A 20,856-nucleotide genomic window follows, 5' to 3' on the forward strand; every position below is an offset into this window, starting at 1 on the left:
ACTTTTGTACGTATTTATGTTTCCAGAAGGCAGACTGGGGAGGGGGGGGTTCACCCGCGCCTCACAGCCCCGACGCTTGGGCCGTTGCCTCAGCAACGCGCGGGGGCCGCTCGCCCCCGCCCCGCCTCTCCGGAGCGCGCAGGGGCGGGCGGCGGGCGGCGGGGCAGCCCCTCTGCCTCTGCCTCTCCCTCCCCGCCTCTCGCGAGAGCTGCGGCGGGCGGGCGGAGCGGGGCGGCGGGCGGCGTGCGGCGGGGCTGAGCTGAGCTCATCCCGGGCGCGGGCGGGGAGCGCCGCGCGGAGCCGGAGCCGGAGCCCGAGCCCAGCCCGGTCCGCGGCAACTTCGGGGGTGAGCGACGGGACGGGACGGGAGGGCAGAGGGAGGGACCCCCCCTCCGCCCGGCTGCACGCAGGACTTGGCCAGTAACTTGCCTGTGCGCGGGGAGTTGTACTTTGAATTTTTTTTTTTTTCCCCCACTTTTTTTTTTTTTTTAATTATTTTTTTTTAAATAGCCGGCGAGGGGGGGTTGTGCAGCCGCCTCGGCGTCGCTTGGAGCCGGTGCCGAGCCGCCCGGTGCCGCTCGCAGTTAGGTAATGCGGCGGGGGCGTGCTGGGTGCTTTGGGGGGGGGGGGGAGATTTTTAGGGGGGGCTCAGGAGAAGCTCCAGGAGCCCCCCGCGGGGTGCAGCCGGCAGAGCAGCCGCAGGAGAGGCAGAGGAGAAGGGGGCAGCCGTCCCCTGCCGGCTTGGTGCGCTCTCCCCCCCCCCCGTTTTACGGCTCGCCGGTGCTGCCGTGTGCGGGGGGGCGGCCGCGCACCTGCGGGAGCGGCGCGGGGCGGTGCGGGGCCGGGGGCAGCGCCGCGGAACGGGAACCCAGCAACTTCGGCGAGGGTCTCCTTGGGTAACCTTGGCTACAGCAGCAGCCTGCCTGGAGGGGGGAGGCGTGCTCGCACCCGGGGAGAAACAAGGAGGTGTTTTTTTTGGGGGGGCAGACGGGGTTTCCCAGCGATGCGCTGCTCGGGAGGTGGCCGGCACGCAGTGCTGGAGCGGTGCGGTGCTCACGAAGCCTGGAGCGCGCCCCGGAGCTGGGCACCCCGAGCCGGGTGGTGTGCGGAGCTGGGTGGCTCATCGCATACCCTGCCGGAGCACAGCCTGGTGTGTGCTTTGGGGAGCACAGCCGGCCTGCTGGAGCTCCGATCCAGGCTCTCGTTGTCAGCAACTACAGGAATTCAGCATCACCTGCCTTCAGTTTAAGGTGTAAGCTGGTTTTGTGCAAGGCAAAACATCCTTTTTCTGCATAAACAACAGGTTTTGTTGTCCGCGTTGTCCCTATAAGCACTAGCTGGGTGATGTGCATCTGTGTTTTGGATGATATGCGTCCGTATCTTCTCTGATCTGGACTTCATTCGTTATTTATTTGGAAGGGATCCCCAAACTAACCTCTGTTTCCCTGCCGCTGGAGAGGTGGGAGAGAAAGGTGAAAGGGCCGAGGTAGAATTTGGTGACAATTGTAATGGCAGGGAGAGATTTATGAGTTGCTTCACTGTCACGGTTTCGTGCCTTAGGCCATCAGACGTCACAGCAGTTATTAATCCAGAAACACTGTGGGAACTTGAGATTTTTTTTTTTCTTGCTTATGAAAACACGTGTGCTCTGTTCAGGTAAAGTTGAAGTTTCATGATTGAATGTCTTATGTAAATATGATCTCTCCTTTTAATTGATTTTTATTTAATTGTAACTGGGAACAGAAGATCCCCCCCTGGTTTTAACAGGGTTTATTTATGGACAGTTGATTAAAAGCTGTGCACTTAGTTGCTCAACAGTGTATTATGAAGGTGTTAGTGATGCTAATATAATGCTTAGTTTCAGAATTACTGCTTGGGATAGGCATACTTAGCTCTCAGTTGTGGTTCGGAGAGCCTCTTAGATCATGAAGGCAGAGGCGAAATGGGACGTCAGCTCCAATTGTGTTGTCGGACTGCAGAACGTGGGCTGACTAAAAAGGCCGGCAGGTGTAGTGGTAGGCACTGGCACGCAGCTAGGCGAGGGTGGAGCTGCAATGAGGAATAAAAATTCAGCACGGGAACGTGTAATCCACGATCTGCTTTTTCTGTGATCAAGTGTCTGACTGCCACTTTGCTCATGCATACTTGGTTCTAGGTTTGAAGAGTTTTTTTTTTTTTTTTTTTTTTTTTTTCCTCGGAAATGTTATTTTAAGGTTTGGGATTAACTTCTGGATAGTTGTTGTTTTAAAAAACATGTCCAAATGTGGCTTCCCTTGTGTTTCCTCCCCCCCTTCAGGTTTTCAAGGAGAGTTGTTTCATCATGGTTATAGCATTCTGCTGCTGCCTTTAGAGCTTATCATTCTGATGTAGCTCTTATTGCCCTCTCAATTTTGTAAATGCATCTCAAATGTATCCCTTACTTTTTCCTGTGTATTTCAGAACTTCAGTTCTGCCATGAACATGTTATTTTACTAAGAAAGGAGAACAAAACTGAAATTAGCCAATGTTAAGAACATAAAGTACTCCTATTAGTTATTTTGTTTTTTTAGTAAGATCACGTTCCTTCTGTTATGGAAAACAGGTTTGGAAATATGTTGGGAGAATGAGAGGTAGGCGAGTAAGAGAGAGGGCTGAAACCCACTGGAGTTTCTTTTCTATTCCTCTGTCTATTTTGTGGCATGTCCGTTGTGGAGAAGAAAAAGGAAGACTTTTCTCCATAGCAGTAGTTTAATCCCTTCAGCCAGGGGTAGCTGTGAGCTATGCAGTTCTTACTGCTGCCGGGTGGAAATCCTGGATACCCCATGGGGTAAACCAGCGGAGCTTCTGCCCTCATCCGAGTTTCAGTCACACACGTTGGTTTCCCTTATGTTGATGTTGTCAGAGTTTTCTAAACTTAGTCTCATTGACCCTATGAGTTGGCTCCTTGGCAGACTGGTTGGATCTGTTGTTTCCTTGGCTTTCTTGGCCTCGTTTAGATTGCTTTTTTTCCTCAGCAACTCCTTTATTTAGATATTAAGGAGCCAGTAAGGCATGATTTTACTGTCTCTTCATATCCTTTCGTATCTCTGCTTTTAGTTTGTTATTCATCTTTCAGGTTTTTGTTTCACTCACTGTTGTGGGAGTGCCTTTTTTCCCAGTCCAAGAGGGGCGGTAAGGTTTGTGCTGGCGTGGGCTGAGCTGCCGCTGTTCTTGTGCCACGGTTGAGGTGAGGTTGCTTTCTGCTGCACTCCTTGGTATCAAGGTGGGATTAGTTTACATCATCTCTAGAAAATTTTTTCACTATTTCTTTTTTTTTTTTTTTTTTTTTTGAGAGAATTCCGTAACCTGTTGGTTTAACTTCTTGTTAATAAGTTACAGCAGAAATGCAGCACTAGTAAGTGTGGTCACTTATTTATCAGTGTGTACAAGGATATTCTAAAATGGGCTAGGTCAGGCCTTCAAGCGTTCTAGCACATAAAATTAACCACGTGCTAAGTATCTTTCTGTGAGTTAGGGCAAAAATTGTTATATTCTGTGTTTTCTGTTTCCAGGGAGATGCGACTTCAGTGGCATGATTTGAAGTGCATTCCTCTAAATAGCAACTTCTAAATAGTCTGAGCTTTATATTTCACTGAGTTTGGTTTAATGTTTGAATGAGGGCCATCAGGCTGGATGTTTTTTTAAGTGGGATTTTGTGGCTGTGTGAGAGTTGAGAGATCGTTTAATGGGAAACAGTCGGCATTGTCTGGGATTGGAGCCTTACCAGCAATGGTTAACTGAGGGCAGGGTTGTAAAGCTACAGAGTATGGCCACTGGGGAGACAAGTGACAATAATCTTGTGGTTTTGACTAGCTCTGATTCTTGACCCTCGAGCAGCTGGCAGTGCGAGGTGAACATGATCTGCAGCAGTTTGTGTTTGCTCTGGTGGTAGTTCTGCACCCCGAACTTTGGGAAACTCTAGGACTTGCAGAGGCACTGAAACTGCACAATTATTTTACTGATTTTGAACATTAAACCGCAGATAAAATGGCTTTAGAAGTCCATCTTCTTAGATGTAAACTTAAATTACGGCACTGCCGCAGTCTATTTATTTTAAATCCTGTGGCACCAGTTTGCTGGGCGGGTTGCTTGATTTAGATTCTACCGCATGCCTTTTATGTGAAGTGCGAAGTGAGACTAAGCGTTTACAAGGCTTTGTTTTCTTTATGGAAGCATGCTTTAAAGAGCACTTCATTTGAGCGTGGCAACATAACACTTTTCCTGAGCTTGATAGCTGCTGAATTGTGTGATCATTGAGTGTTTTCAGAGCTCTGAATCCATACGTGGATCCTCTCTTGCAAGCCCGTGTTTGATTAGTGGGATCAAAACCAGTCGTGGCTTCATCTCTCTGCTGACTTAATCATAGCAGCTCGTTTCTTGTGCAGCACGTGGATATCTGTGTTGGAGAGAGACGTCAGGTTTCTGAAAAACGTGTGGCTGCGTAGAACAACTTCACTGAATGTGAGTTTTGTGAAAATATAGTGTGAAAGGAAGAGCTACTGAGAGCTGTGGTTGATGCTTAGGCCTGAGAGGCGGTTTGAGTCTTGTTAATGCTCCCTTGTCTTTGGCCTCGGATCCTGTGGAAGGGGAGGAACGCTTTCTTCAGGTGGATGTTATTAAAAATGTGTGAAGTGTTTTTGAAGACCAATTTTTAGTTCACAAATTTGTCAAAATTTACATAAACTGCTGGTGTATAGGGTGCAGTTGTTTTTGAAGCTAGGTTGTTGGGGATTCCTTATGGTTTACCTTCACTGCTGAGAAGCCTCTAGGTGGTGTTCATTTCAGTTTTGTTGTTTATCTTTTGAGGTAACAACTCCTAAACTCAAAATGCTAATTTTCAGCTGTCTTTTATTGCTGCTGTGAGACAAATGTGCTGATGTTGAACTTTTGCCTTTGTCTTAGTGGAATCGTTTTGTCTGTCCTTAATTGATGGTGTTCCCAGTGGATTAAAAGCTTCAACTAGCCAAAACCAGCAGAAAACCATCTTATTCCAGGCTGCTGTACAGTGTGGGTCAGAAATTGAGCACAACTGAGAGAAAAGCTGCCCTGTCCCCTGCTTGACAGACACCAGTTACCTGTAAGGTGCTTGGCTGGTGTCATTTCACCAGCCGAGGTGCTTGCTCTCCTCTCTCCGAGCATCACAATTGTCCTATGAGCTTTGGATGCAAACAACAGGCTTACTGTATGCTGAGGTGATGTGGAACAGCATTAAGGCAGAACTTTTGATAGTGGCAGATAATATCTGTGAGACTGCTGTGGTAGCAGGACTTTGTGCGTGCCGGTGGCTCTGATACTTATCTCAGGTGTTCTGGTGGCAGTGCAAGCAGCGCTCTGTGAGGAGTTAACAGAGACTTTCAAACATCTGCATTTGCTGACTTAACCAGAAGTTGCATAGTCTGCAGAACATTTTTATGTTACTCTTGAGACTTTCTGAAATAATGGAAATTACATTTTCATATTGCCTTTTTTGGCTTTATTATAAGATACTGGTCTTACTTCTTGCTACAAATCATTGTTGTACCTCACACAGCCATGTGAAGTGTTCGATGCAGGTTCATGGTGAATGGTCTTTTACAAGAGGTTATAATTTTCCGTTTTACAACTTTTCCCCTGTTCTTGGTGGAGTTCACCACATTTGGTGATCTTCAGGGTGGTGGGGTGGGATTTCTAGTTTGGCATCATCTAGAAGAAATCTAGTTCATGCACACCAAAACAACCATTTAAAAAATAGAAATTCAGGGGATCGTTAAACAATGACCAAACTGTCCTAGAGAGGCCTCGGTGAATCTCCATCCTTGGAGACTCAAAACTGTGTCAGGACACATCTGTGAGCAACTTGTGGTGTGGGATCAGCCCTGTCCAAGCACGAGCTGGGGCATGAGCTGGGCCCCCACCTTGGGCCCTGCTGTGGTTCTGCGCTGCCAAGTGGTGGTGGCCGAGGCCTCCAGCAGCTCTTAGAGGTGCTCATGTAGATGCAGTTTAAACTGTTCTGAAAAACTGACAAAATCTTCACAGCATATATATATATACATTTTTTTTTTTTTTTTGACTAATGTAAAACAGTTTTACTTTGGTATCCAGCGCGTTTTGTGTCTCCTGCTCAGGCCGCAGCACTGCATTGGTGTGGGTTGATCACACTTTGCTGGTGTTGGCTCAGGTTGCAAACCCGCGGCAGGAAACCTGATTTCCTTTATCTGTGAGCAGTTGAGAAAGGGAGCTTATTTATTTATTTATTTCCCTGCAAGAAGGTGGTGTAAGAGGAAACGTATGCACCTTCAGCATTTGTCTTCTGGCAGGACTGTAGCACAAACTTACTCTTGCATGTGAATTTTTCTGGCAAAAATGATTTTTTGGTCACATTATTCAAGTCTAACGTGGCTTTGTCTACACTTTGTGGGGGGGTGGTACAGAAAAAGAATGGAAGATGAGAAACTGCTGGCTTAAACACATGGCTGTCACTCAAAAGCTGTTGCAGTTTCTTATCTCTGAACTCCTTTAAAAATCTTGTTGTCTTTGTAGTCAATGCTTTTATTTTTGCTTTCTGAATTACCAATACTATTTTTAAGAACTAAAATGTTTGACGCTATTTTGGGGGGAATACTGTTGCATGTGCCAAATAGACCCCACCAGGTGAGCCTTGGAGGGCCTTCCCTGTGTCTGCTGGATGCAGCTGAGACTTCCACCAATCTGTCGATCCTTTGCAAGTTGGAAAGGGTGAATTTGCATTTTGTGCCTTCGGTCCATGCTGAAGGAATGTGCAGCTCTGCAGAAGGAAGTTATTCTTGAACATTCCTGTGTCTTTAAAAATAATCTTATCTTTATGAATGATGTGACACTGGCAGTGATCTTTTACTTTGCAAATGTATTTAACAGCTTGTTGCATGAATCATAATAAAGCAGTTCAATAGACTCCACTGTATTGATCCGACAGCAGCCTGAATAAAGAGGGAAACCTGATGCTTTCCCTCAACTTTTGCTAACGCAAATATTTAGAAGTGAGAACAGAAAGGCGATACTTATGTAAAAGCTATTTACTTAGTTGGGCTTCCCTTGGATGTGTTTTTCTTCACTCTTTCCCTTCCTTTGCAGTTGTTGAGGAAGGCCGTGCTGACAGGAAGCTGGGCTGTTTTAACATTCACCCCCCCGGTTGATTTCTGCAGCATCCTACAGGGTAGTCGCTGCCGTGTACTTGACTTAACACTGGAAATTTCCATCATGTCCTGAATTTCGTACTGTTCATCTCATTGCCATACAGAAAGACTGTGAGGGGAATCCTCGTTAGGATGCCTTTGGTAAATACAAACACGGCAAATGGCAGTATAATCTCAAAACATGCCATTCTTGCTGAATTGGAAGGGCCTCTCTGGGATTTTGAGTTCTGTGGGTTTTTAGAGCATGTCTGTACAGGGAAATGAATGGCTGCTGATCTTCTGGAGAACTTCCCAAGACAGACACTTTCATTCTGCAATTATAACTATATGAGAAGCTCCATGGAATAATTTGGGAGCCGTAAGTTAATTCTTGCCTTGCTATACAGTTGCTGCCCTATCTAGGCAAAGCCTAGATCTATAGAGCTATATATCGTGTATATATATATATATGTTACAATTGTCAGGACTTTTTTGTTTCAAATAAACTATGATAATAGTTTACTTTTGCTTTCACCCAGAAAAAAAAACACAAGGTTGATTAATATGCTAGATACGTTCAGAAACCAGAGAATAGGTTATTCTGACTCTAAACAACAGCATTAAAATTGGGCATGAACGTGCAACAGTGCTGTATTTTTCAGATTTAATCATTTGTATATGTACTGTTGATGTAGTAAAGACTTTCAAATTTGTTAGTAATTTAAAGAACATCTTGAGTGAGACAAAGGTATGGTAATAAGTAGTAATTAAATGCTGCAGAGGGTGCTCATCACTGTTATTTTAACAGAAGTTAGTCATTATCTGCTGATTGCTGGCTTCATTAAATCTTAGTTTTTTAGTTTGTAAGTCAGAGCTTACATACATACCTCAGCAGCTGAACTGAGGCTTTCCATTCTTGCATAGCCGAAGTATCTTTTGTTCTTGGATTTTAAGAGTAATGACTTACCTCAAACTGCCAACAACTTTCTGCCTGCCAAGGGCAAGATTGCAAATGTTGTGAACGTGCTCTTTAACTACAGATAATGCATCTCTCCTGAAAATTGGGGGGAAATATGTCAGTCTTATTGAGAACAACTACTTAGCAGTTGTGCAAAACTGGCCACGTGAAAAAAAAATCATAAGCAAGGTAAATGCTGCCTCCTGTAAAAGTGCAAAATGTGCAGAGATAGAAAATACCTGAAGTGTTGGATGAGGGAGACTTTTGCTCTTCCTTATTTTTCTTGAAAACTTGTGCTTTTTATATATATATATATATATATAAATAAAAGAGCTATATATGGTAGTTGCCAAATACTCCCAGCTATGATGTAGTCTTGCTTTAGGTGACAAGTTTCTTCAGGGTCTTGGGGCAAGTGATTGACTTTGGGCTAAAAAAAGACTGGCCTCACAAATGGGTATAGGGAGAGAAATTATGGAGAGGATGAAGAAGGAATTTGTAGATAAGATCCCTATTTCGTCTTTCATTTTCTCTTAATAGGAAGAGGTAATTAGAGTTAACAAGGGTAAAACTTGGATAAATAGTGGGTAGAGAGTGGGGAGAGCTAACAGATTTCAGGTAAATCACATTTTGATCATTTACTTGTTTGGAACAGGTTGGAGGGTAGTGATGTGAACCTTAGGGAGGCTGGGGTGGAGGATACTTGTTAAACCAGTGACTATTTAGATGTAAGAAGCTGGTTTCAGAGTTGGAGGAACTGTAAATGTTGTAATGTTGTTTGGCTTACAGTTGTTGGTTGTTCTGATGTGGAGAATGAAAAGACTTCTGGCAGAGTGATGAGCTTCCTTTAAGGTGGTGTCAAAGCATCCAGAATAAGCATTGTTGATATGTATGCTTTGGTAGATAACAATACTGAAAAAGGAGAATTTTGTAATTGTGTTTAAATACTGTAGCTGAAGCCATGTGATCTGTGAACTGTATCTTCTGTTTTTCCATCTCTTTTCTTTTTCACCGAGTGTTATAATTCAGAAAAAGAAGGGTTCAAAGATGTCTGATGCTAGCTTAAAATGAGGTAAGAATTGAAGATCTGTTTGAAGGGAGGGGGGAGAAGAATCTGCACAGCTCAGTATAGAGGAAGCTAACTGCTTAAATTTGTCGAGTTTGTTAAATTTGAATCATGCCTCTCTCCAGAATGACTAGCTTCCTTTACAGCATCGCTGGAAAACGTGGCCAGAGCTCTGTCTTTGTAGTGCAGCTACTTGCTTGCAGCAGCAAGGTGAGGTTTCCTGTGGAAACTGTTAGTAAACATGCGAGCATATTGACCTGAGCACAGCTTAAGAGTTTTAATTAATTCTTACTTAAAACTGAGCTATGAATTCAGTCTTTACTGTTCCTATCCGATAAGAATGCTCAGATAGGATAGGCGGTGTGCCTGGTTGTGTGGTCTTTCACGGTCAGTTTTTTACACGGAGAACGAAAAGGACTTGGGGCACTGTGCTGCAGTATTTCAGTAACGTTTTACAGGTGGCAATAAAAGCTTTTGGCTCTGCTGTAGTATGTGGGTGTTATGTGCTTGCAGCTAAAGTCGTTTAATGTTGGCTTTTAATAGTGCTTCTGAAAATGAAGTAATTGTGTGCGCAGTATAATGCAAAATACCCTTAAATAGTGGTTGGTTTCTGCATTACACTATTTTCTTGTTGCTGATAACGGAGGTACAAAAACCTTTCGGTGGTTGAGATTCAAAGCAATTTTGCCAGGTAAAAAAAAAAAGAGCTTTGTAAAGGTGGTGGGTTTCTTCTTTCTGAATCTTGTGTTAGCGCTGGGTGACTGCTCTATTTGCACCGCGAGCGTTTCTGGTTTTCAAAGAGTAATAGCAGTATCCATCTTGTTTGCCATAACCTTTCTGTGTTTGCCTCCTAATAGTTAGCTGAGATGCCAAAAGCTCTTGAGATGTACGGAAGCTCCAGGTAGGTTAGCCATTTGGGAACTGGCACCCCTGGACGCAGGCAGTGCATTTTGCTGTCCCTGTGCTCAAAGCTCAGAACCAAAGGCGTAGGATACTGCTGGAGTGCTGCTGCTGTTCGGTTTATAACCATGGTAATTAGCGCTGAATGTCATTAAGATGAGTGTATGCAATATTAATAAAACTTCTTGTGGAGTTGAGCTGTCGTCATTATCCTGTTGAATGGCTGTGATGAAAAGCTGCTTGACTCTTCCCTGGAAGCAGAGCAAGTGAGGAGGGCTTATGGTAGGGCCTGTGAGGTCGCAGCCCCTCTTCTCTGAGACACCAGGCGTGAGGACAGACTGCTCTAATAGCAGCCTACAACTTAAGCATGCTCTCCCCCAGGTTTTTTCATGTCTTGTGAGCAGAAAACAGTTGTCCCAGTCTTAAGACTGTACAGGAAGAGGGAAAAGATGAGGAGCGGGCTGTTGCTCCTGCTGGAGTTGATGTGGTCTGATCCTTTCTGCATCTGAAAGGCTCCTGGGAAAGGTGTGCAGGGTGAGGTGGGGTTATGTAAATTGTTTTTGCCAGTGGCAGAAACTGATTACTTTTGGGGTGGAACTTGATTTCCTTTTCTCCTCCCAGCCCCAGCTGGTGCGGTGCAGTTGCATGATAATTAGGCTGCTCTGTGTTGAGTGCACTCAGCGTCACTCATTTATGGGAACTAATGAGATTGTAGTTTGATGTGACACTGCTGTAATACCCGTGCTTCGTATTCATTCATTCATTAGTTTACCTCGGTGACTTTGTGAAATAAGGAAGTGCAGGTGCCCTTGAGCAAGTCGTTTTAACACCGCGCATGAAAAATCTGTAATAGCGTTCAGAACAGAAATTGTCTCGAGCTTTAGATTTCATCACACCGTGGAGGGATTTATTCATAGCCAGCTGCAGAGCCGTGCCGGCGTTCTTGTGCCAGCCCTGGTGGCTGCATCCCCCTTGCCTGCAGCTCACTGTCCCCAGCCCCTGGATCTCCTCTACTGTGTCCAGCCAGAGCTAGGGGAGTGGTTGAGCAAAACCATGCTGGGGCTGTGCTGGCAGTTCCCTGGCAGGGGTTAGTGCTCCAACCTGTGCCCTGGCCTTGTTTTAGGCACTATTACAGCTTTAGCTTGGTAGCTCAGGTGTGGATGGCATGCAGCAGCAGTAGTGCAGTGCTGTGTACCAGCTAACCCGCCTCTCTGCTCAGCAGCACTTACTGAGCTCGGGGACAGCGCTGTGCTGATGTGGCTCTAGTGGTTCTGGTGCTGGTCCAGTGGCTTTAGCACAAAGGTCAGCATAATAGCTGGTGTGCTGCGAAATAAAGTAATACATGAATAGGTTTGATTTTAGTTCCCCGCTAGACATCCCTGGCTCAGCGAGCTCTTACACATCATGATCTGCAGCAATAAAATCAGAGAGATCGTCTGTAAAATTGCAAAAAGAATAAAACAGACTGCCTAACAAGTGACTGAAATAAAATCTGTAGAAAGTGTCAATCTGAAGGCTGTTAGAAACGTATTTTAAAGTGTTCTTTAAATCCGGGTTAATATCCTGTGTGGGGTCTGAAGTTGTGTTTGGGAAGGATTGTGTTCAGGAGCTGCAGGGGAAGTGTTGCCTGGCTGCGCCCAAGTGTGCCGCTTCTCCTAGCATCTCTCTACTGATGCTGTGCCCTGCTGCAGGCAGCAAAGGTGCCTCACGTTACTCCTGCTTTTTTCCTGTTTTAGTTTAATCTGGTTCCAGGGAACATGGTCTACATGTTCTTTAGCTCAGAGCCGGCTTGCATATGCCTGCGTTGCATGGCAGCCGCTGCTGGGGCAGCACCGCAGCTGTATCCTAGATATCTGGTAATGAGTTTGAGGGGAGTTTGCCCTCAAAGTTTCTGTTTTCCGATGGAAACCAGCTTGTGTCATCATGATCTCTGTGCCTGCATCTTTGTTTTAACTCTTCTTCTTTCTCCCCATCCTTCTCTATTTTTTTTTAATTAAGCATTTTTAATTAAGGGGCTGTTGTTGTAGCCCCTTCCCTCTGATTTCTTTGAGATTTATGTACATAAATCTCTCTGGTCAAGCATGAGGAGAGCTTTGAAGGTACCAGGCTCTGGTAGTTCATGCAGCTACTTGTTCTGTATAGACTTCCTTCATGGAAAAAAAATGCACAAGACAAAACGCTACGGGAGCGTGTAGCAGTATCGGTATTTAGGTTGCTTAATAGTTTCTGCTCTTAAGTGTCCTGTCAGCTTGCTTTTTCCCCTCCCTCCATAATTGTTCATGTGACAAAACAGCAGGTTTTCTTGGTGGAGGAGATCCCTCCGTACCGGGGAGATGTCTTCCCTCATGAGGTCTAACAGCATTACTGTGGAGAGGTGGGATGCTGCTTACCAGGAGCTTTCTCATGCTAACTTTTCTCATGGAGAGTCTTGTCCTAGTGCCAGAGCAGTGAAACGTGTGTGTGTTACAGGCTGGTCGTGTGGGGTCTGGAGGAGGCATGTGGGTGAGCTCCTGTGCTTGCTACCAGGTGTGGTGGCATAGTGCTTGGGTGAAGGAGGTGGTGTGATGGGGATGAAAGATGTTCTTGCCTTTGTTTGTCTGACTGGTTAAAACTTCAGCTTTTTTCTGGCACATTTTCTTGCTATTCTGCCTGAAAAGTCAAGCAGATGTGGTTGGTTAGTCAGGGGTGCAGGAGCTGGTTTTTCTGTGTCTCACTGGACAGGCAGTAGGGGACACCGTCAGAAGAGGACATCCTGACATTAAGAAAAGGTTTGGTCTTCTGCATGTCATGCTTTTAAGTGTTGGACAACAAGGCTTCAGGTAAAGCAGTATTGTAATGATTTACTTTTAAACTTGAGATTGATTACAAGGTAGGCTAGTAATGTAAGATATGTCCCTTTTTAGAGAGGCAAAACAAAGTGTTCATATCCACATACCAAAATGTTATTTGACAGGGGAAAGTCTCAAACAAGCTGCATGCTGACCCAGGTCCCTTGCAGCAGAGGCACCATGTGCAGCGCTAACTGGGCCAGCCTCCTCTTCCTCCCCTCCCAGCTCTGCTGCATCCTCTCGGCCTCAGCAGCCACCATAGGATGTGCAGCCTGGTCTCGGTAAGCTGTTGCCTCCTGTCCCATTGCCTCTCAGAATGGGGATCTATGATCACTTTTCTATCAAAGAGTTGAGGATATGACTGTTTGCAAGGCCTGGTACTGGGCTGTAAGGCTTCGTGAATCCTCCAGGTGAGAAATTTGGATTGTGGCTGCCATGGTAATGCAGCTTTGCGGTTTGTATGGCAGTAATCTGTCATAAAGTCTGAACTTGTGTGGGCTGCTCTTCATCAGGCAGCACTGCAGTGCTGGGCTGCAGGCCTGCTCTAACGCACAGTGCTTTCTTCTGGGTACAAAAGGGGAGAAAAATTGCAGAGGAAGCTGTGTTAGTGGTGGGAGCAGAACCTCATAATGTGTCCAAACCTGTGTGAAGGTTACAAGATGAGAACACTGGTTTGATGATGCTCCAAGCAGGGCTTTAGGATTCCCAGTACTGGGTCAAAAGTACAGTAGTCACATCATGGAAAGTATTGATCCCATAAATTATTCTGTTTTAATCAAAAAAACCACAAACAAACGAACAAAAACCACGTACCAGCATACCTTGTTTGCAGTAGGCATTATTTATTCAGACCACTACAATTCTGTACTCGTTTAAGTATTAGGCACTTTCCTGACACGGATGGCAACTTGGTGTCATGTTCTGGCACACGTGAATTTGATCATGTGCCCAAGTCTCATTTAAATTTAACTTACCTTGGTCTGTGATGTGGTAATGCAGAGACTGCTATTAGCTGTGACACCATCATTTTAATGTTTTCTGTGACAAATTTACAAATGTTTGAAAAAGTTTACTTTTCCATTTTGCCTGTAACTTGTAAATGATTTAAAATGTGATTTGTCTTTATTCAGCATTTGAATGATAAAGGGAAGGTTGTACACATTGTACAACCACGGTTGTCTAAAGTTACAGGAGGGTGCTTTTAGATCTGATAAACACTAGTGTTCATTACACTTATCTTAATTTTGGACATGATTCATTTTTAATGTTATGCCAAAACCAAAGTCTATTCCCAATTTTGTAAAAATAAAAAAACCTCAGCCCTAGTGAAAAAGATTCTTGAATTCTCTTCAAGCTTCTTGATAGAGATAAAAGGCTTGTGTTTTTTTTTTAATCTGGAGAATGCTTAAAAGTAATGGGGCCGTTAGAGGAAAAGATTTTAATGGGATCATAAATGTTCTATTTGGATCTGTCTTATTAGACATGGTTTAAAAATTGAATCTCTTTCTGAAGCCATTTACATATTCAAAGTTCTCAGTAATTGGCCTGATTCTACCACAAGCTGCTATTTGTCTTTCAAGACATGAATTGGTCTTATCTTTAAAAGTCTTTTGACCTTTCTTTGAAATCATTTGGAAAAGGGAGAAACGTACTTGTCTAGGGCTGTGACTAAATGCTGTCTCCTTGGTTTTGTTCTACTAAAAACTTTCTCTCAGCATCCGGGGATGGTTTCCAACAGGATAGGAGATGCTGAGCTTCATGGTAGTGTCATGAGTGCTAAAGAAAGGCTCCAAGGACAGCGTCAGGAAGTGCTGGTGAGGAGTTTCAACTGTTGTTGCAACACTGGCAAACTTCTGACCAAATGTTTGTTAAGAATACACGGCTTTTAAACTTCCCAGATGTTTTCTTAGGAATTCCATTTAGATTTTCATTCTTTCTGCATGGCATTTATCAGCAAAGTTTGGAAAGAGGGAAAGAGTTTTTTAGTGTTTTTTTCCTTCCATGTTTGATGAAACAGGAGTGTCTTCTGTTGAGTTTCTACAAGCTGAAGAGCCTTACCTTGGTGTGATTGTTGGATGTCAATACCTTAATTTATGCTTATGCTACGATCACGTCTGGAGGCATTGTACAAATAAGCGAAACGCTGTGCAGATACAGCTGAGATTCTGCAGGTGGATGTGAGTATCCAAACCCTCATGTTCCTATGGAGGCTCACCTCCCTGACCCTGCAGATGCGGTTGCCCAGCAGTTCTGTCCTCTTGGTTCTCGGGAACCTCTGGACATCCTCAGTCACAGCTGGCTGCTCCCAGCAGGGTCGGGATGCTGTCTGGTTGGGTTTTGAACATCTCCGAGGATGGAAACTCCACAGTCTCACTGGGTGACCTGTTTCAGTGCTCAGTCACCCTTACAGCTTTTTTAATGTTGACAAGATGTTTCTAATATCTAACGTGTAGCAGTTGTACTTCGGAACACTGAGCACAGTGCCTGCCAGGAGCTAGGGGAAAAGATTCACCAGGATGCTGTTGAGAAATTGTGTTTCATTGTTTGATTTCTGTTCCGTGTGTGGGCCATGTAACAACTGCAAGCTAGAGCTATTCACTGGATCTCTGTTAGATAGCTAAAGAACAGCAGGACAACTTCACTTTCTGGCCTAGCAGTCTGATACCATGCTTAGCTACCATGTTACGTTTCCTGAAAGCTTTCAGAGAACATCATTCATACCAGCGGTGTTTTGCTGGTGTGCAGGAAGAGGTGGCATTGTCCTTCTGCAGGTGGGCACAGAAGTGTCCTGCCGCTGCAGAAGGCTGACACATGTGAAACTTCACACCTTAAATGTTAAACTTGCTTTTGACAAACTAGTTTTCCTGTATATGTGTGAGTCAGTCTGCTAGAGGTCTGTTTTTTCTCTTTTCTGGAAATGCAGTATCTTTTCCTATGGCAATGAGGGGGGAAATGCACTGAAGACAGCGTACTGCTGCATCGCTGCACCTCCAGAGAAGCTCAGTACCACACCTGAACTGGGCTTTCTTCAGGGAAACTGACATTTTGTGGGCCTTGCTGTGTATTTCTCTCTTAACCACAATTCTAATGGTAGCTTAAGCACTCAGAATTACTGCAAAATTTACTATTTATTTTTATGTGATGCTTGCTTTGTATCAAGCATGATACTGTGCATGCAGGTGGTTCTGGAAACCTCACTCATTCCCCACGAAGCAAGGATCTTGCAGACCTATGTCTCTTGCACTGTAGTCATGTGGATGGCACAGAATTGCAGAACGGCCTTGGTTGGAAGGCAGCTCTGGAGCAAGGAAGGCAGTCCAGCCGAGCCTTCTCCAGAGCAACAGCCCCCAGTGCCCCAGCCCGCCCATGTTCATCACCTGTTTCAGCCCCCATCCTCTTCCCGGTGTCTGCTGGATTGCATCAGGGTGTCTTCCTGCTGCTGTCGAGTCTGGTGAAAACTGGACGTGCTGGTTCAGCTGAGGTCTCAGGAATGCTGAATAAAGGTGAATGTCACTTCTTAGGCTCAGACGGCACTGATGAGCGCTGCAAAGCTAATGCTGTGACTTAATCTTGCCTACAGTTTGAGATGTGCTTTCAGAAATTTCTATTTTTGTTCCTCGATGCATGAGGAACCTTTGATTGAATCAGTTTTACCTTATCGCTGTTTCCAGAAAGGATTATTTACGTTGTCTGGCTTGAAGGAGACTTTCTAATTTGTAGCCAGCCTTGTTTCACACAGCCGCAGACTTAATCGATATGTTTCACTGCTCTTGGAATATTTTTCCTTCTAAATTGAACTGGGTAGATGCACATCATTTTAGTTATTCTACCGATGTATTTTGCTTTATGTGGCATATTATGTTGGTTCGTATTGTTGTTTCTTCAACCCAACCATGAAACAAACCGTTGTGGTTGTCTGACTTTCAGTGGAAAACGTGATTTTCTGCCTGCTTTATTCTTAGTATCTTCGTATCAGCTTCCAATTTCTAAATTGCCATTTGTTTGAGCTGCATGCAAGGATCCATATTTTAATGTGTTGCCATTAGAAATCAATAAAACTCACACAAGAATGAATGCTTTTGGGAGAAATGTGAAAGCGGCCATTCTCAGAAATAGTGAATGGGGGTGTGATGGGGTGGTGGGGCCAGCGGAGAAGAGACAGGGAGTGTATGTTTGTCCTGGTGGCTCGATCTTCCATGTGAGCCAGCGAGAAAAGACGCTTTGTCCTTGCTGCTCGTGTCTCTTGCCACACTGAGTGTGATGCCTGGCAGGCTACAAGCACAGAGACTCAGAGCAAGAGCTGGAAGTGCTGGATGCTGTCTTGGTGCGGACACAGCTTGATCTGGAATGCAGCCCCTGGGCTTAGGGCCTGATTCAGGCCTCTCCTATGGTAAGGTTTTCAATTATCCAACTTTGCATTTTATGCTGAAGGCTAACTTCTTTTGCAAAAACTTGCTGGGGTCCACACAACATTGCTTGTGCCATGGTTGGACCCGTCGGGACCTTCATTTCTAAGATGGCATGCAGTGTTTCAGGGCATGAGGACAAACCAGCATGCAGCCCCTATTTGTCACAGCAATTTTGCCTTTCACCTCATGGGGAAAGATTTATCTGGGAGTAATTTTGGCTCATTGAGCCACGCTTGCTATCTTGCTAATGTTACCTTTTTCTGCTAAATACATCAGCAGACACAGAGGAGATAAAAATGTAAACAGCGTGTATCTGAGTGGCTTCATGCTTCTTTGATTATTTAAATTATTCTTTTTTGTCTGTCATGAAATTAAGTGGGTTGTCATGTGGAATTTCAACTAACTCCTGTTGAAATTCGCCTCTGACCGCTTATTTTATTTCCATCACGAAGTTCTTTCTAACAACCTGTACAGAAGAAGATTATTTTCTGTGCACCTGCAGCTTACTCTCTGTAGTTATAAATGTGGACTTTGTAAACTGTGATTTATTCTTTTAGAGAAACTTGTGGAAGTGTGCACTGTTCATGAGACTGGGCTGTGTTAAAACTGCACTTAAAGCTGTTTCAGGTTCTTTAAACTGCAGTGCATGTCTGCTTTATTCTCCCAGTTCATCTTCATACCAGCTTCACGTGAGCACTGTTTGTTTTCCTTTGCCATTTTCATGTCACTTGAAGAAAAAAAAAATCAGTGTATTCACGATTACAAACTTTAAAAGAAATTTGAAACTATTAAGAGTTTCTTAAGGAAACTTCTAAAAGAACACTGCTTGTAAACAAAGGCTATCGGTTAAGACATTAGTTTGGCAAATGGTGGCATTTTCTGCTTTTTTAAATGGGTTTAATCTTTGTTCAGATTCCTAATCTTACTGGTGAAATAGTGTTATCATAGATGTGGATCAACTAAAACTCACTAAACTTGCAGCAGCTTACTTCTTGATTTATCTATGTAATTTGTGAGCATTTCTGGAGAAAGCAATGGAACATTTTAGAGTGGGAAGTCTTAGTGTTAATTTATGTGAGATGTGAGGCTTTTATGTGGGGAGCTGCATTATTTGAGGCATTATTCTTTCTTGGTGAAGATCTGGTGTGCTGGACTTCAGAATGGTATTTGTTTTTTGAGGGCTGAGGGATTGAAAGATGAAAATCAGAGGAAAGGAAATAAAAAGATGTTCTCATTTCAGACTTGAGGAGTTTCCTCTGTGTGAACTCTTTTACATATGGGATGTCTAGTAAGACAGATAAGAAGCTGAAGAAAATTGCAGTGTGGTAAACTTGAATTAATTTTTCTCTCCTCACCACTAAGTGCATTATTAAACTTTTTTGTTCAAACTGGATATTCTTAGTGGCAAAATATTAGAACGGACAGAAATGTTTGTGATTTGTATCCTAAGGCAGCCCCTGGGCTGGGAGGCAGGCTTGCATATGTGCAGGAATTACTGTGAAAGAGCTTTCTGCAGCTCTCTTCTAGGACAGTGTCCTGCACTACATAAACATTTGGTATGTGCCTTGACTGGAATATGTGGGTTAGTAAGTTGGCTTGTTTTCGCTTTAGCTGCGAAGGTTGGATCTGGAGATCTTGCTGGCTGTACTTGCATTTCAGTATGTACCCAGTTCAGGTTTAATTATGGAAACTAAAGCTGCTGCAAAGTAACTGCAGCCAAGGCGAATATTTCTTTGAATTTGCTAGGGACTAAGGAGAAACAGAGTTATGATCTAGCAAATGTGAACTCACAGGGCTGCGGGAGCATGGGAAAAGCTTTTTCTCCCCCAAAAAGGGTTGTCTCAGCCCAGATTGAACTGAATGTCTTCCCTGGATACCACGTATGAAACTGATTGGTCTGTCTTTTTGTGTTTTTTAGTAGGCAACAAGGAGGCTGCTGGTAAAAGCTTAATTCTGTGTTGCATATGTAAGCCCACAGCAAGGCAGTAAATCAAGCAGAATTAACTGAGCCATCGGCTGGTGGCCACTGGAAGGAGAGAAATATGAATGGGCAGCAGGGAAGCTCTGCTGTTGAAACTCAGACCTGTACCTGGCAGTCTTTGGGTTGAGAGCCATTGTTAGTAAGGCAAAAGGCTACCGAAGGCATGTAGTTTTATAGGGTGGCTGCATTGCTCAGCACATCAACTGAGAGGTAAACCTTAACTCCAACCCACAAGAGGGCGAAGCAAAAACTGACACTGCAACATCTATTCCATGCAACCCACTGGCTATTTCTGGTAATAATCATATGGATCCAGCAAGTTCTTCTGCAGCCATCTTAAGATACCTGCTGCTTGAGCACAGCCAAGTAGTGCAGAGCCGTGTTATCCTGTGCATGTTGAACGTGCCGCTCCCATTGCGGATGCAAATGGGTGATGTTTTCAGCAGGCAGGTGTTCAAACTGATTGTTCAGCTAAAGGATGATCTTGCCAAAAGGGCTGTTTGTGTTTAGAGCAAATTGCACAAATTGATTCCCTTTGTATACCTAAAGGAATATTGAAGCATACGATGCATCCATAATTGAACTTGCCATGTAGGCACATTCAGTTTCACAGTTCACTCTGTGGTGCGCGAAGCGAATTGCTTATATGGGTATAGCTGTGACTAAAAGGTTCTTGATAAGGTTTATTGCAAAAGAAGAGAACATATTTAGATTATTCTTGTCATGCCATTATTGCAACACCCCCCCCCAAAAAAAAAAAAAAAATCAATTCTCCATCTTTTGACTTATTTTAGGTGAAAAACTTTTCTTTGGACTTGACCAGATTTTGACTGACAGGAATGAAACTGAATATTTCTGTGAGCCTGCATCTGTCTGGAGGAATTGATGAGCGGGATAAGAATTCATGTAACTTGCATAAACCTTACTTGCATGAATATTTTGGCACTGTAATACTGAATGTGCGACCTCTGGTGTGCAAGTGGAAGGAACAAAGGAAATGATGAAGGGTAAAGCCAGCAGGTGAATCCAGTCTTTCTCCCTTCCAGCATAAGGTGAAATGTCATTGTTCTGAACACTTTGGTCTGGGCAGTGCTAGTGGGCACTCTGCAGTGCTTCCCACACTACAGGTCTGTGGGGGCAGGATACAAAGTCAGGTGAAGGAAACTAGGTGTATATTTGAATTTGAAAAGCGTTTTTTCCTGTCAGGTATTAATTTTGGCTGATGAATTTTGTGGCACACAGTAAAAGCTCACATTGTGAAGAAGCTTGAACGGCAGAAGTGGGCTGAGAAAGAAGCCGTCTGGTGCTTTTGAAGATGACTTCTGCCCAGTACGGTTAGACCGTGTCTGGATTTTCTGTGTTATTTCTCGTAATTTCTTTTACTGCAAAGCTGTAGGTGTTTCCTGGTACAGTTTCTGACCTTTTGTTCTTGAGAGCTCTATGTCGTTCATGGACTAAAAAGTAGTGACTTGTTAAAAAAAAATCCATTGTAGGTATTTCAAAGGGTCTTGATGGACAGGAGGGACCATCCTGTGGCAAAATTGACTCAGTAGAGTGACTTTAGAC

The 20,856-nt window shown here is 44.1% G+C and overlaps 1 protein-coding gene across 3 annotated transcripts in view; it reads left to right on the forward strand.

Moving 5' to 3' along the window:
- The first annotated feature begins 226 nt into the window (after nucleotides 1–226).
- SIPA1L1 (signal induced proliferation associated 1 like 1) overlaps nucleotides 227–20,856 on the forward strand; it is a 203,113-nt gene continuing 182,483 nt past the window's right edge. For all 3 annotated transcript variants that reach the window (XM_084288174.1, XM_084288176.1, XM_084288175.1), the window contains exon 1: nucleotides 227–346. The gene's annotated coding sequence lies outside the window, so the exon portion shown is untranslated. The remainder of the gene's footprint in view (nucleotides 347–20,856) is intronic.

Source organism: Netta rufina, assembly GCF_964035555.1.
Source record: "Netta rufina genome assembly, chromosome: 5".
NCBI classification, from domain to species: domain Eukaryota; kingdom Metazoa; phylum Chordata; class Aves; order Anseriformes; family Anatidae; genus Netta; species Netta rufina.